The sequence below is a fragment of the Camelina sativa genome, chromosome 20 (genome assembly GCF_030686135.1).
Source record: "Camelina sativa cultivar CO46 ecotype springtype chromosome 20, ASM3068613v1".
In the NCBI taxonomy this organism is placed as follows: Eukaryota; Viridiplantae; Streptophyta; class Magnoliopsida; order Brassicales; family Brassicaceae; genus Camelina; species Camelina sativa.
Window position 1 is genome coordinate 24,558,316 of NC_141899.1, and position 12,666 is coordinate 24,570,981.

The following is a 12,666-nucleotide window of genomic DNA, read 5'->3' on the forward strand; positions in this document are numbered from 1 at the left end:
ACATCTAGCCTAGAAGAGATCTACAACAATCAAGCTTGACCAAATCACACAAACCACAAGATCAATCCATCCTAACCCATCCTCAAGATCCTAAGCAAACTACTCACAACAATACATGATGAACAAAGTCAAAAACCCATAAAATATTGAAACTTGCATTATCAGAAAGATGAAACAAAGATCTTCAATATTGATGAAAGGATCAAACTCAAATTCTCAATATTAAGAAAGTTATGAAACCAACAATATTGAGGAATTTAGTCTTTTTCAAGTACAAGATCTAAGAAAAATAAAAGTGCAAAAGGAACAATTCCCAAAAAGGTAAAAACTAGGTTTAGAGAATATCTAAAAAGCTGGACTCTTTTGGTGGCTGCAGGTACAAGGCTTTATATAGGAGATGAGGTCGAAGCCCTAAAAATACAAAAACTCAAAGTAGTCAATGGGTCGGTCAACTCGACCAGTGCTCGCTCGAGTGGCTGGTCGAGCTGGCTTCTCTCGTGCAATCTCCACTCGGTCGAGTCCTCCTCAGCACACGGTCGAGTGTCTGGTCGAGTGTGCGGTCGAGTTGGACTCTGGACCTTGGTTCTTCAGCCTTAACTCCCTTGTTTCCTCCTCATGATTGCTTCACATCTCTTCTCCATTGCTTCCATGCTCCTGAAGCTCCAAAATCACTTGTTTATGCATGAAAAAATGCAAATGCAATTCAACTAAACTCTAATGCATGATTGGTCCTAAAGCTATGCAATAATGGTTAAAATGGATAGCAAAAGATGCAAAAGATGTGAATAAACTAAGGGAAAACAAGGTAAAATATATGAACATCAACACCCCCAAACTTAGTCTTTGCTTGCCCTCAAGCAAATAAGCAAGACATAAGAAGGTAAGTGAGGTTTGAAAATGGGATCTCAGCTCCTAAAGCTTGCAAATAGACCATCTAGAATCAATGTCCAAGTTACTAATACTATGATGCAAGTTGAATGAGCTGGAATTAAAGACTTTAGACAAGCATTTCACAACCTTTATTGATTTGAGCCTTAGATATCCACATGCATTCAAATCAACCATTTCCTTTAACATTCATTAAACAAGAACATGAACCAATTCTATGCAATGCTTAAATTCATTTGGCTTGGTAATAAAGGGTTTTGAGACAATGATGGTCTCTTTTTACAGTGGGGCTTGTTAATATCAAGGTTCTCTCATAAAAATGGATTGAGCTTTAGAAGAATGCTAAAGGTAAGAACACCTAGACACATACAAGAATAAAACCTTGTCTACCCAAAGGCACCCAAAATGTTTATCCTAGCACTCTAAACCCAAATGATCCTAGTGCTACCCTTTACTTCTTCTTTTCTCTTTAACCCTTTTTCTCTTTTGGTTTTCAAGTCTTAGGAGATGTTTTCTTATTTGATCTTTCTAGTGGGATGGGGGATTCTTACTTATTTGCTATGGTTCTCTTTTCTTCTTATTCTTAAGACATATAAGCATTTTGCTAAACTTTTATTTTCTTTCTTTTCGTTTCCTTAACTAGAACCATCTTAAACAACATTTTACTTCCCATCCTTTCACTAGACTTTTGCTTAAACACAATCTCCTCTTAAAGACTCTACCCTTTTTCTTTCTCTTTTCTTTCTTTTCTTTTCATAACAGCCAAGTCCCAAACCCAGCAAGTGAACCACCTAGTCCTATCTAGTTTGAAAAATGCAAACTAGAACTACACAAGGTCTTACTCTTGTCAGTTCAAACCTAACACTTTCTACCAAGCTCAATCCCAAAAATAGGCCTCACACACTCAAGAATCAACAAGGCTTGAAAGAAGGTTTGGTTTAGGGGTAGGGGAACTGATCTTAATGATTTAATCAGCTACTTGGATTAACAAGAGTGGTGAAAAGGAGAAAGATGATCCAAGTATGTATATGGTATCCATGAGTTTAAAGCTGTTGGGATTTCAAGAGAGACAGCTCTTCTCCAAGGAGAGACAACTCCCAATGATTGAATCTCCTTGTACCCACAATAAACACACTCGATCTTAAGGGGAAGAGGAGGACATCAACTTGTGATGAACTCCCCATAAAGACACTAAAATAGACCCCAAATACTAGATAGTAAGAGGATCTATGAAAGAATAAACATCCTAGTTTGAGACTAATCCTTGTTAAAGTATCACAACACTTAAGAGTTTGTGTACTTAGATAGAAAGGAATTAGAATCAGTAAGCTAGGGAATAAGAAGTAAATAAAGAAGAGTTTAGGTGGATTTAGGAAGAGATTAGGCTGCCTTAAGGGCAGCCTCTAACCAATAACCCTAAACACTCTACATTGTAACTAAGAACAAGAACACAAGGTAGAGAGGGAAATCGGATCTCTTCTATTCAATAATAATGTGATAGATTACATATGAGCTGAATTACAACTTAATATAGAGAAAACAAGGTCAATATGACCGTTAGAGAAGAAGAGAGAGTTGATAAAGACATTCTAGGTTTTGTGATGGTGAAAGCGACCTCCTTCCCTTTCACCATCCACTTGATCTCTTCCTTCCTTCCTTGGCCGTTGGATCTTCTTTCCTTCCTCTCCTTGTGACCATTAGATCCTTCTTCCTTTCCTTGTGAGATATTTCCTTCTTCTTGGGCTTCTTCTTCTTATAAGGCCTTTGTTCTTCTTATAAGGCCTTTGTTCTTCTTATAATACACTTATGGCCTTGCTGGCCTCTCTTCCTTGCTCACACGGCCCACACTTCCTTACCAGCCTCTCTCATTGTGCTCACGGCCTTACTGGCCGTTCACACACCACTCATGGTCTCACGGCCACTCTTCTTGGTGTACACGGCCTTACCGGCCGTCCTTCTTGTGTTGGCAGCCTCACCGGCCACTCCTCTTCATCTTCCATGGCTCGGCCTTACCGGCCTCTCCTCTCTCTTCCTACTTACTCTCTAATACTCCCCCGCACGCTTGATCGGCGGTACACCATGAGGACCAAAGATCAAGGGTGGACTAGTGTCATCTACCTCATTAAAAAAACTCAACAAAGAAAACCTCTTGGGATAAAACTTTGTTAAGGGAAAAAGAGTATAGATTTCACTATCCATGATGTCCCTTGACCTTGGTTTGGAAAGAACTTGCTCCCTTCTCTTCATAATTTGAACCGCTACTCCTCCTTAGCCCACCTTGCCTTTAGCACATTCCTTATGATCTCCATCCTTGCACCTTTAGAATTTCTTTGAGGCTCTCATAGTCTTCTTTACCCCTTAAACAAGTGATAAAGAAGAAAAGTATAAGTGTATGCTATGAGGAATATCAAAGAAAATTGCTAAAAAATATGACAATTTAAGAAAAATCATATGGAAGTGTAAAGACTAGTAATGAACTAAAATAAATGAATTTAGGAATTTAAATAGAGTAGGGATTAGAGCACAGCCTTTTTGGTGTTTTGATGGATAGGAAGGAGAGAGTTGATCACTGATGCGGTTTGGAATATCTCCTTAGGACCGCTTCTCTAGCCATGGTTTTTAACCCGGCCAGTTTTACCGTCAGACTGACATATGCCTACTGATTTGGGCATAACTTTTGAACGACTGCTCGGATTGGTATGATTTCACTTCCACTGGCAAGATGACTCTATGGTCTCGAACTTTTGTGAAGAACGCGGAAGCTGAATCGCAGTGGAAGGGTTTCGTCCTAGTCGAGCTTTGAGACGCTTTGGCAGAGCTTTAAGCAAAACTCTTTCGCTTGTGGCCAAGCAGAATCTGTGAGGTGTGGTGAAATCACTTTGAAAGTCGATCTCCCCCGTACCCTTGACTTGATGATGAGCTGACATCTCATCATTTCACTTGAAACCTATTGCATCACTTCCTTGAACTCTTGTGCACATCCGATCAACAACTTGGCACTAACACACATGCTCTTGGGCTGATTCATCACCTTCCACCAGCTTAAAAAATACTTGGTGGCCCTTGGTTCTAACTCCAGGCATTGTGCTGCGCCTCCTCATGGCTTTCTTGTAGCCTTCAACCTCGCCACTTCTTCTTGAGATAGCAAGCGAGCTCCACACAATCTCCAAGGTTGAAACTGAAACCAAACTCTATTTATACTCTTATTAATTCTCTAAATTCTCTATTACTGAAAATAAATAGAGAATTTAGAGAATTAATAAGAGTATAAATAGAGAATAGAGAATAAGTAACCAAGAGTATAGAGAATGAGAGAATATATAAGAGAGTATGGGCGGTAATATAAGGTGAATGGAGAGTAGAATAGAGCTCAAGAGTTCCTATGGACAGAGTTAGACTCTGTTTTCTTGAGTTTGCGGAAGCTGTGACAGCCAAGAACAACCAAGAAGACAATCTCTTTTGGTGCTTTAATGGCTGAAATACAATGGACCATTGGACAATTTGTTTACCCAACGGTTAAAGACAATGCTCTTGGTAGAATCTCCTAAACCTAGTGTCCTCCAAGAGCTAAGACTTTAAGAATCACGAAACAACACATGAACAAGTGTTTTTCGATGGATTAAATTGAACACACCCCACAAGAAATCATATTGAAGATGATTTTGTGGTCAGATTCAAATAAAAGCAAAAAAAAACACCTTTGGATCACCCTTGTGTCCATCGGTTAAAAGACTTCCTCTTTGGACCAGCTTTAATCTATTTGACCAAGCTGAGAGGATAAGATGAAAAACAAGATCTCTTTCTTCCTCAAGCTCGAATTTGGTCATGCCAACAAGACCATAAATCAAGCTTTCTCACCATTGAGAGCAAGAGAAGCGATTTAGAAACTAAAGCAAAATTAAACCTTTAAGGAAATTAAATCCTAAGAGAATTAAATCCTAAGAATTTCGTGGCTCATATGAGCACACAAGAACCGTGAATCCTCACCATGAACAACACACTTTGCTCATCGGTTCATCACTTCCCCAATTAAACAAAGCTATTACCAAATCAGTAAAGCATAAAGATGGGGCTTTTAAACTCGATTTCTCTTCACACACTTGGTCTACAAATTCTAACAAGACAAGAGACCAAGCTTACTCAATGTTGAGCTGCTAAAGAATCGATTGAACAATTAAACAAAAATTAAACCTCTAAAAGCCTAAGCTGAGCGGATTAGCACCTAGAACCTAGGACAAACTAAAAGACTGAATTTAGATCGAGTTTGAGTCACCAAGAACATAACTTGCTCTGATACCATGTTGGGATTTCAAGAGAGACAGCTCTTGTCCAAGGAGAGACAACTCCCAATGATTGAATCTCCTTGTACCCACAATAAACACACTCGATCTTAAGGGGAAGAGGAGGACATCAACTTGTGATGAACTCCCCATAAAGACACTAAAATAGACCCCAAATACTAGATAGTAAGAGGATCTATGAAAGAATAAACATCCTAGTTTGAGACTAATCCTTGTTAAAGTATCACAACACTTAAGAGTTTGTGTACTTAGATAGAAAGGAATTAGAATCAGTAAGCTAGGGAATAAGAAGTAAATAAAGAAGAGTTTAGGTGGATTTAGGAAGATATTAGGCTGCCTTAAGGGCAGCCTCTAACCAATAACCCTAAACACTCTACATTGTAACTAAGAACAAGAACACAAGGTAGAGAGGGAAATCGGATCTCTTCTATTCAATAATAATGTGATAGATTACATATGAGCTGAATTACAACTTAATATAGAGAAAACAAGGTCAATATGACCGTTAGAGAAGAAGAGAGAGTTGATAAAGACATTCTCGGTTTTGTGATGGTGAAAGCGACCTCCTTCCCTTTCACCATCCACTTGATCTCTTCCTTCCTTCCTTGGCCGTTGGATCTTCTTTCCTTCCTCTCCTTGTGACCATTAGATCCTTCTTCCTTTCCTTGTGAGATATTTCCTTCTTCTTGGGCTTCTTCTTCTTATAAGGCCTTTGTTCTTCTTATAAGGCCTTTGTTCTTCTTATAATACACTTATGGCCTTGCTGGCCTCTCTTCCTTGCTCACACGGCCCACACTTCCTTACCAGCCTCTCTCATTGTGCTCACGGCCTTACTGGCCGTTCACACACCACTCATGGTCTCACGGCCACTCTTCTTGGTGTACACGGCCTTACCGGCCGTCCTTCTTGTGTTGGCAGCCTCACCGGCCACTCCTCTTCATCTTCCATGGCTCGGCCTTACCGGCCTCTCCTCTCTCTTCCTACTTACTCTCTTATAATACACTTATGGCCTTGCTGGCCTCTCTTCCTTGTTCACACGGCCCACACTTCCTTACCAGCCTCTCTCATTGTGCTCACGGCCTTACTGGCCGTTCACACACCACTCATGGTCTCACGGCCACTCTTCTTGGTGTACACGGCCTTACCGGCCGTCCTTCTTGTGTTGGCAGCCTCACCGGCCACTCTCTAATAAAAGCAATGCACACATTGATAATTATAAGTCAATATTAGGTTCTTATAAATAGGAAATGGTTTCAAATCTCAACATGCTTCAATTTAGACCAAATGCAATGCAAGAATTCAAGGCTTGGTTCAATCTTATGCTTCTAACTACTCAACTAGCATTAAAGTACTAATAACTTGGGCATTGATCCTAGTCTAGTGAATAAGCTAGCTAACAAGGAAATACTCATCATAGATCCCTAATGCAAATATTATACAATTCTACATGAAACATGCTAAACAAGATCCTAATATGCAATGCAAACTACATGAACACTCTTTTTTTATGAAGATTTTTTCAAAAATTTTCAAATTTTTTATGGTTTTTCTATGCCTTAGATGCTTATGCAAGTGCTAACATGAAATAAGAACACAAAACACAATGTCAAATGCTATCTCAAACCCTCCCCCAAACTTAAATCACACAGTCCTCTGTGTGAAAGAAATTGGATTGAGGATTCAAGATCAAAAAGAACAAAACACAATATGAAATGCAATGATATTTACAAGTGAAGGTGATAGTGGTAACTTAGGGGTTGTGGAATAAATTGTCCACATCCATCTGCATGTTGTCATAGGAGTAGTTGGAGTCTTGTTGGTGACTTGGAGATGGACTTTGGGGCAGCTCGACGATGGAGATCGACCGGCACTCGGTCGAGTACATGTCCGAGTGGGGGGGGTCGAGCTGGACCGCGAGTCTCCATTAGCTGTCCCTTCCTCTTCTATTCAGACTCCCTTGCTTCCCTGACCATGAAAATACTAAAGCAAAAATCAAAATACCAAAATCCTAAGCAATATATACAGAGATACCTTAGGGATTTCCTCCCTAGTGAGCTTGTTTAGAGTCACTAAGCTTGACTTCTATGGCTCTTCAAGCTTGAGGAGCATCTATGAGAAGTATTGAGCACTTCTTATGTGTCTCCTTCTCTCCCAAATACTTCTTAACCCTCTGACCATTAACTGTGAACTCACTACCATCCTTGTTGAGAAGAGTGACAGCTCCATATGGTAAAATCTCTTTTATTTCAAAAGGACCTCCCCGTCTACTTTTCAACTTCCCAGGGAATAACTTGAGTTTTGAATTGTAGAGCAAGGCTTGGTCTCCAGGCCTAAGGTCCTTAATGAGAACCTTCTTATCATGGAAAGCCTTAGTCCTCTCCTTGTAGATTTTGGAGTTTTCATAAGCCTCCAATCTGATCTCCTCAAGTTCATGCAAATCAAGGCTTCTCTTAGCTTGTGCTGTTTCAAGAACCAGGTTCAGAAGTTTGATTGCCCATAGAGCCTTGTATTCAACCTCAACTGGAAGGTGACAAGACTTTCCATACACAAGCTGGAATGGGGTTCTTCCTATAGGTGTTTTGAAAGCTGTTCTATAAGCCCAAAGTGTTTCATCAAGTTTACTAGACCAATCCTTCCTTGTTGCTCCTACTATTCTTGATAGAATGGCCTTGATCTGTTTGTTTGACACCTCAACTTGCCCACTTGTCTGAGGGTGATAGGCTGTAGACACCTTGTGCTTAACTCCATACTTCCTTAGCATTCCTTCAAAGATCTTATTGATGAAGTGTGATCCTCCATCACTTATCACAACTCTTGGGATTCCATACCTTGGAAAGATTATGTTCTTGAAAAGTTTAAGAACTACCTTGTGATCATTAGTGGGGCTAGCAATGGCTTCCACCCATTTGGAGACATAGTCCACTGTTACTAAGCATTCCCATTTAAAGGAGGATTAAAAGGTCCCATGAAATCAATTCCCCACACATCAAATATTTCAACTTCAAGAATTGGATTTTGAGGCATCTCATTCCTTCTTGTGATGTTTCCCATCCTTTGGCAAGCATCACACTTTGTGATGAACTTGTGAGTGTCTTTGAACAATGTAGGCCACCATAGACCAGCTTGTAAGACTTTTTGGGCTATCTTGAAAGTTGCAAAATGGCCTCCATAAGCAGAACCATGGCAATGTCCTAACACTCCTTCAACCTCATTCTCTGCTATGCACCTCCTAAATAATCCATCTAATCCCTTCTTGTATAAGTAAGGTTCATCCCAATAGTATCCATTGATGTTCTTGAGGAGTTTCTTCTTCCTATAAGAGTCCATGTCTGTTGGGACTTCTTCACAGACCTTGTAATTGACTATATCAGCATACCAAGGCAGATCCTCACTCTCAAGTGCCATCCACTCCTCCATCTCGTCCTGCTCGATCAGGCACCCAAACATACTCGGCCGAGTGCCTGCTCGAGTGGGGGGTCGAGTGGGGAGCTGTGTTGACCCAATCAGCATCAGTTTCTCCTCAGGCATTGAATCATCAATTGGAATCTCCTCTTCTATCCTCATTCTAGACAAGTGATCAGCTACTCCATTCTCTATCCCCTTTTTATCAACTATCTCCATGTCAAACTCTTGGAGAAGCAAAATCCATCTCAACAACCTTGGTTTTGTATCCTTCTTTGAGTAGATGTGCCTCAAAGCAGCATGATCAGTGTACACAATCACCTTGGACCCTACTAAGTAGCTTCTGAACTTTTCAAAGGCAAATACCACTGCTAAGAGCTCTTTCTCTGTTGTTGAATATCTTCCTTGAGTTTCATCTAAGGTTCTACTTGCATAATGAATCACATGCAGCCTCTTATCTTTTTTCTGCCCTAGGACTGCTCCTACTGCAAAGTCTGAAGCATCACACATAATCTCAAATGGAAGATCCCAGTTTGGAGCTTGGACTATTGGAGCTGAAATCAAAGCAGCTTTGATCTCCTTGAAAGCCTTCAAGCAATCTTCATCAAAGTTGAACTCAGTCTCCTTACATAGCAATCTTGTCACTGGCCTAGCTATCTTTGAGAAATCCTTGATGAATCTCCTATAAAACCCAGCATGCCTTAGAAAGCTTCTTATGTCCTTGACTATTTTTGGTGGTTGGAGTTGAACCATGACTTCAATCTTTGCCTTATCAACCTCAATCCCCTTTTCTGAAATCTTATGGCCAAAAACTATTCCTTCTTCAACCATGAAGTGACACTTTTCCCAGTTCAAAACAAGATTTGTCTCCTCACATCTCTTTAAAACCCTGCATAAATTAGCAAGACAAGAAGGAAATAGACAGAGAAATCATCCATAAAAACTTCCACAACATCCTCAATGAGATCAGAGAAGATAGACATCATGCATCTTTGAAAAGTTGCTGGAGCATTACATAATCCAAATGACATCCTTCTATAAGCAAAAGTACCATATGGACATGTGAATGTTGTCTTCTCTTGATCATTGGGATGAATAGGAATTTGGAAAAATCCAGAATATCCATCCAAGAAACAGTAGTGAGTGTGATTAGCTAATCTTTCCAACATTTGATCAATGAAAGGAAGAGGAAAATGATCCTTCCTAGTAGCTGAATTAAGCTTTCTATAGTCAATACACATTCTATGCCCTGTAATGGTTCTAGTGGGAATTAATTCATCCTGATTACTCTTTACCACAGTTATTCCTCCCTTTTTTGGGACACAATGAACTGGTGAAACCCAAGTACTATCAGAGATAGGATAGACTACACCAGCATCAAGCAACTTAAGGATTTCTTTTTTAACTACTTCCTTTAAGTTGGGGTTTAACCTTCTTTGAGGTTCAATACTAGAGTAGGATTCATTTTCAAGATATTTTCTATGAATGCAAAGACTAGGTGAAAGGCCTTGATTGTCATCCAAAGTATAACCAATTGCTTTCCTATACTTCCTTAGCTTTACAACTAGCAATTCAAGTTCATTTTCACTCAACTTAGCATTTACTATCACAAGATAAGTAGAGTTCTTACCTAGAAAAACGTACCTTAGCCCAGATGGGAGAGGTCTGAGCTCTACTTTTGGTGCCTTTAGTTCGGACCAATCATTTGTGTAGGACTCGGTGGTGCACTCGGTCGAGTGGCTCTGGTGCTCGGTCGAATGTGTGCTCGAGTTGATGGTCGAGCTATCTGAAGTTGCTATTTGAACTGACCAGACTTCCTCTCTTTGTGCTGGTAATCCCTCAAAAACCTCTAGGTGGTCTGATTTTCTACAGGAGTCCAATATCTCCTCATAAGCCTTGGTTTCTTGATGAAGGAATCCTTCCTCCCCACTTTTGGTTAAAACAGTTCTAAGGTGATCTTGTTCTGCTAGTTCCTCCATCAATTCCTCTGATAGTTTGTCCATCTCTTCAGTCCAAAAGACTTGCCCTCCAATGGTTGGTTTCTTCATAGCCTCCACAATGTCAAATGTCATTTTGAAGTCCTCTCCCAAGTTAAGATCAATCTTCCCTTGTCTCACATCAATTATTGCTCCTGCTGTAGCTAGGAAAGGTCTCCCTAGTATCAAAGGATCCTTTGAATCTTCATCCATTTCCAAGACTACAAAGTCTGTTGGGACTTCTACTTCTCCAACTCTAACTGGTAGATCCTCCAAAACACCATGTGGTAATCTTATTGATCTATCAGCCAAGATCAAGGATATATTGCATGGCTTATACCTTGTAAACCCTAGGCGCTTAGCAACTGATAGAGGCATTAGGCTTACTGAGGCTCCCAAATCACATAGGCATCTGTTGAAAGTTATAGGGCCTATAGAGCAAGGTAGAGTAAAGGAACCAGGATCCCTTAGCTTTTGGGGATTCACTTGCTTTGTGATGATGGCACTGCACTCTTGGCTAAGAATCACCATCCCTTGAACTTCTTTGATCCTTTCCATCACAGCATCTTTCAAGAATTTCTGGTAAGGAGGAATCATCACAAATGCATCTATTAGAGGCATTCTAAGATCAATCTCCCTAACTTGTTTGTCAAACAATGCCTTGTATTTCTCAACCATCTGCTTCTTAAATCTTCCTGGGAAAGGTAGTGGAGGCTTGTAAGGAGGAGGAATGAACCGGACTTCTTTTTCTTTGGAAGCAACTGGCTTGGTTTTTTCTTCAGAGGCTGCTCGATCGGGTGCTCGATCACACACTCGGTCGAGTGAGTGGTCGAGTGGTGGGTCGAGTTCGATGGCGTTTTCATTCTGAGTTTCTTCTTGCTGAAAACCCTCCCCCTCTTGATCACCACTGTCCTCAGTGTCTGGCAAAGCTCCCTCTCTTGTTGGTAGAACCCTTCCACTGCGTAGATTGATAGCATGAGCAGATTCTATAGAGTGCATGATGGCCTTGCCTTTGTTATTTGGGGCATTAGCTAGTTGATTCTCCATAGTCACAATCCTGCAAGTAAGTGTGTCAAACTTGGCATGGAGGTCACTCTAAACATCTGATATCCTCCTGTTCAACTCATCAAATCTGTTGGTTGCCTCAATCTTTCCTTCTGTTTGCCCAATCAACAATTGTTGCATCATTGCTCTTAAGTCTTGTTCTTGGCCTTGGTTAGTCTGAAACCCTGGTGGGGGACACAACTGAGGCTGGAACACTTGATGTTGTTGTTTAGGGATGTAGTTTTGTTGCTGTTGAGGCTGTTGAGGTGGATAGACTTGGTCTTGAGGATTGGCCACATTGGTACTCCTATAAGAGAGATTGTTGTTCTTGAAACCTCCTTGGTTGTAGCCTTTGAATCCTCCTTGGTTTTGCATGTAGCACAACTCAGCAAATTCAGTCTCCCCCTCTTGAGCTGGAACCTCTTCTTCACCAATGAAGTGAATAGACTTTTGTTGGCTAAGAAGGATCTTGTCAAGTTTCTCATTGACCATCTTCAAGTCCTTCTTGTACTTGTCCTCTTGATCAGTTGAGGAACTCCTTATGGTTCTGTCATAGTCCTCATTATAGTTGCCATCTGACTAAGCAAGATTCTCAACAAATTCCGAGCCTTCTTCCACATTCTTGTTGAGGAAGTTGCCATTAGAAGCTGTGTCAAGCAACATCCTTATCTTGGGAAGCACTCCTCTATACAATGTACTCAAGAGTGACTCATTGCTGAAGCCATGATGAGGACATTGAGTCTGAAATCCTTTGAACCTCTCCCATGCTTCACAAAAGCTTTCATTGTTTCTTTGAGCAAACCCAGAAATTTCATTCCTCAACCTAGCAGTCCTTGCAATGGAGAAGAATTTGGCTAAGAAAGCCTTCTTACAAGCATCCCATGTGGTTATTGCTCCAGTAGGAAGAGTCTTCTACCAAAGGTGTGCCTTATCTCCAAGAGAGAATGGAAAGAGCCTTAACTTGAATCTATCTTCACTCACTCCATTGATCTTTGTAAGACCACAGATTCTGTCAAACTCATCAAGGTGATCAAGTGGATCCTCCATTGGCAACC

At 40.6% G+C, this 12,666-nt stretch overlaps 1 non-coding gene across 1 annotated transcript; it reads left to right on the forward strand.

Moving 5' to 3' along the window:
• Positions 1–12,329: 12,329 nt before the first annotated feature.
• On the forward strand, positions 12,330–12,436 carry LOC147919309 (small nucleolar RNA R71). The gene has a single exon (XR_015594352.1). It is a non-coding gene; the product is annotated as a small nucleolar RNA R71 (small nucleolar RNA).
• Positions 12,437–12,666: the final 230 nt, after the last annotated feature.